We start from the raw sequence: 4,531 nt of genomic DNA, 5'->3' as shown, positions 1-4,531 counted from the left end.
AATTTTAATTCTTTCCTTTGTTCTGTTTAAAATAGAGAGAGATCAAATGTGAATGAACAACAAACAATAGAAAATTTTATTAATGATCTTGTCAACAAAAAAAATGTCTGAGACTTAGAAGTCCTGAATCAGGTACAAAACTTGAGATGGTTAACAAGTTTTAATTTACATATAGAGGAGCATTATTGCTCCGGGTGGGTACAAATATTTTACAAGAGCAAAGTTTGCTCCTAGCGTTTACATTACACAGGAGTCTGAGCTCCAAAATACCATAATCTTGCCTCGCAGAGGCAAAGAGTTTCTTTTGACACAGTAAAAATTCCACCTCTCATTAAAATGCCCATGCATAGTTGTCCCGATGTGGGCTTATCCATTGCTCAACAGTTTTATTAGTCACTGTTCCCAAAGGGAACTAACACAACGAAATATTTACACTCTGAAATGAATAAACAGGGGCATAATTGCCCATACTACGTGGCCCTAATCGTAAAAAGAAAAGGTTGCACAAAACCGGCCATAAACAAAAAGCAACGAGGCGAAACACCAGCTCTCCTTATATAAATCTCTAAAACCCTACGTGGGCTTACGGTCCGAAGATACAGAGGCTAATCCTATACTACACCGATATGACTAAAGGACAAACATTTGTGCCAAGACAAGATTTACAACATTTTCAGCTTGAAAGTTTTAGTTATCCAATGCCAAGTTGAATGCGAAACGAAAGAGGGTCAGCACTCTTCTTTCCCTTATATTACATATTTCTCATTAGGGAATAGAAACGGAGTCCTCAGACTTCGCCAATAAACCTACATTGAGTCCACCCGTTTAAAAAGTTACATTAAAAGAAAAATCGGCTCAAACCTTCCCCTCGAACGATTCGCAGGCACCATCACACGGTTAGATAAATTATGCAATTTACCTTGTGTTGCTGGATCTTCTTCAAGCGGACCTCGCCCCTACCTCCTGGGCTCACGTCACGTCGCACTCCTCAGCACTGGAGCAATTTAGACAAGACTGCATTAAAGTGCCCTGATTTTATAGTGCCGTACGGGGAAGCTTCCAGAACACTTTGCTGATTGGCTGGATTCCTGTACACACCCCCGATTTAATTGGCTAGATATCATATTTACCAGCATCTGATAGGTTGATTACAATCGAGGAGGAACCAGCTGAACTGTTGAAAACTTTGGTACACACACACACACACACACGAAAAAACAATCCTCAGAAATGGGTTTGCCAACTCTAAAACGATTTATTACTCTATCAATTAGTTAGTTTCTACTCCAAGAGGGTGCGCAAGCAAATCGATGGTAGAGACATCTAACTGTAGAAGACGAAAGTTTCTGGGAGTTCACAAGTTCAAGTCTGTTGACGTAGATGGCCTTAGAGAAGGTGCGCAGTTAGGTCGCCACGGAAGATGTACCCCTGGTACAAATAGTAAGATGACGAAATTTAGGCCGACGCTTGGTGAAAGAAAGGAATTACCTAAGTTTTTGTAGTATTTATTTTTACCTTGATCCGGACGCACCATTCCCAGAATGATGTGATCCATTATCATCCGCAGAAATACCGCCAGTACCGGTAGATCCCTTCAATTGCTACAATCAATTGAATCACTCGGAGGGCTGCCTCCTATCCCAGCACTAGACCAGCCCCTCTTCCGAATACAGAGGTGTATAGTCGTAATATTGAAACATAAATTCTGACAGTTTTTAGAGGGAGGTCGGTTTAGGCCTACTGCCTGCCTGGTTGGGGAGAAGGGAGCAGAGGGTATGGTTGCCATGGAAACGTGGGGGATCCATTGCGGTTGTCATGGAGATAAGCCTGCTGGCCGGGTCGAGTTGCTTGGAGTTGCCAAACCTGTCACTTCCGAGTTACAGAACACATCGGTCTGAAGGAGCGAACAAGTGAGCTGGAGCGAAGGGAAGGAGAAAGGAATGCAGGAATGTGGCAACACCGTGCAATGCTCCTCCTTCCAGCCCTGTCTATCAAAACGCTTATTTTAATATTACGGGTGTAGAGCCACAGTAGAGGCGAGCACCGGTAAGCCCAAGCTCAGTCTGCTCGGTTGGTCGGTCGGAGTGAGGAGTTGTAGCCAACGGTACGGCCAAAGCCGACTCTGCATTCGCCGACCTACTCAGTGACAACTACTCAAATGTTTTCATTCCTCCCCTGGAGGGGGAGGCGGGTCCCCTAGACGGTGACGCCGTCTCTCAGGCCAGGAGATTTGTTACGGTGAAGGAGATGTGCGGAGAAGGTGAGAGGGTTGCCGGCCGTAGCCTATACTAGGAACTGTCCCGGCATTCGCCTTAGTGCAGGAGAATGGAAAACCGCGGGAAACTATCCTCAGGACAGCCGATGATCGGGACCAGACTCTCCGTATCCCGAATGATCTACCGCACGGTAGAGCCGTGGCTACTCCTCTGCTCGGTTGATCCGTCGGAGTGCAGAGCCGTCGGACCAACTGAAGCCCATTCTGCAACCACCGGCCACCGACTTTGTTGCCATCCCTCAAAGCCAGGAATGTCATCTTGAAAAACATGCTGAAGGACTGGCAAGCCCGGTACCAATTCACGATCTTAGGCATGGTTTCCAGTCTCAAGTGGAAGGCCAGTCTGTATTTAGGAATGTCGTCCACGTGGTACTCTTTACAGAATATTAGCTGTAGAACCTATCATTGATGGGTTTCTAAATGCAATAACAGTGATATTGCCATCTAGCGGAGATGAGTGGCAGTTGAAGAGAAATAACACTTCTCAATTAACTTTTTTTAATGAGCTGTACGTCACACCGACACAGAGAGATCTTACGGCGACGATGGGATAGGAAAGGGCTAGGAGCCGGAAGAAAGTGGTTTTGGCCTTAATTAAGGTATAGCCTCACAGCCTGGTGTGGAAATGGGAAAGCCATCTTCAGGGCAGCCGACAGTAGGACTCGAACTCACTAACTAGCAGATCCAAGCTCACAGCTGCGCGCCTCTAATCGCACGGCCAACTCGCCCGGTACGTAAACTATTGATAAAGTTTCTGCCACCTCCGTGACAGCCCTAAATGCAGATCAGTGGTGATTGATTGATTGATTGATTGATTGATTGATTGATTGATTGATTGATTGATTGATTGATTGATTGATTGATTGATTGATTGATTGATTGATTGATTAATTAATTAGTTCTTTCCTTGATACGGACTTTTCTGCGATTGGACACAGTTAGATGGTATTCTTGCAAAGTCGAAGGTAATCACTTTCTCTTGCTGGTTCCATACGGATCCATTAGGCCACCACCGCCATACAGCGGCGCCGTGGCTTAGTTGGTTAAAGCACCTGTCTAGTAAACAAGAGATCGGGGGTTCAAATCCCTGCGGTGCCTCGTTTTAGTTTTTACATAACTTAGGCCTCGGCCGCTTTCTTCCCCCTGAGTTGTCTAACCCTTTAAATCTTTCCATCCCCCGCAGTCCGGCTCCATGGCTAAATGGTTAGCGTGATGGCCTTTGGTCACAGGGGTCCCGGGTTCGATTTCCGCCAGGGTCGGGAATTTTAACCTTAATTGGTTAACTTCGCTGGCACGGGGGCTGGGTGTATGTGTCGTCTTCATCATCATTTCATCCTCATCACGACGCGCAGGTCACCTACGGGTGTCAAATCAAAAGACCTGCATCTGGCGAGCCGAACATGTCCGCGGACACTCCCGGCACTAAAAGCCATACGCCATTTCATTTCATCCCCCGCAAGGCCCCTGTTCAGCATACAGTACCTAACAAATGTTTAAGACCACCTTCATAGTTGATCTACTTTTTTAAAAACAACAAAGTAATAGGACTATTTTTAAATAAAATCACTTTTATAGTATGTCTGGCACTATCGTCTAATGCTACTGAAAGTTTTCTTCAGATATTTAAGGTCAGTGGCCACATTGTTTTACTTTTCCCTGGACCATGTAAATGGACTAAAAATTACGAAATCATGTTTTAAACAAAATTATTTTTTTATTCAATTACTCACTGAAAATTACTTTTATTCTACATATAACACTACAGTTTAATGCTCCTTATAATTTTCGCCATGTATTTGAGGTTGAAGAACACTTTTACCAAAAATTTTGAATTTTGGGTTAGAATTTTCAAGTCATCTGGTAACAAAAATTTAAATCTTCTCACGAAGTTCCTGGACACTCCTTGGTTTCCTTGCAGCTACACAAAGGCCTATGATGTTCCAGAGGTTTTCAATTGGATTGAAGTCTGGACTTCTGGCTGGCCAATCCAACAATGTAATGCCCTTTCTCTCAAACCACTCCATTGTTGTAGCTGATTTGTGGCATGGAGCGTTATCTTGCTGATGAACGAAATATCCACCGTGAAGTTTCTGGGCGGATGGCAGCATGTTTTCTTGCATGGTTTCAATGTACCGTTCTGAATTCATTGTTTCATTGATGAATCTTAATACTCCGGTACCTTGTGCAGACATGCAACCCCAGATCATGACTGAACCCCCACCTCCCTGAACAGCTGGCACCATGCATTGTGGGAGA

At 44.5% G+C, this 4,531-nt stretch overlaps 1 non-coding gene across 1 annotated transcript; it reads left to right on the top strand.

Annotated features, from left to right (window-relative positions):
* The first annotated feature begins 3,299 nt into the window (after positions 1-3,299).
* TRNAT-AGU (transfer RNA threonine (anticodon AGU)) lies at positions 3,300-3,373 on the top strand. Its single transcript has one exon. It is a non-coding gene; the product is annotated as a tRNA-Thr (tRNA).
* Positions 3,374-4,531: the final 1,158 nt, after the last annotated feature.

Source organism: Anabrus simplex, chromosome 3 (assembly GCF_040414725.1).
Source record: "Anabrus simplex isolate iqAnaSimp1 chromosome 3, ASM4041472v1, whole genome shotgun sequence".
Taxonomy (NCBI): Eukaryota; Metazoa; Arthropoda; class Insecta; order Orthoptera; family Tettigoniidae; genus Anabrus; species Anabrus simplex.
Note: the sequence above shows the minus strand (reverse complement) of the source record. Positions and strands in the feature narration are given on the sequence as shown.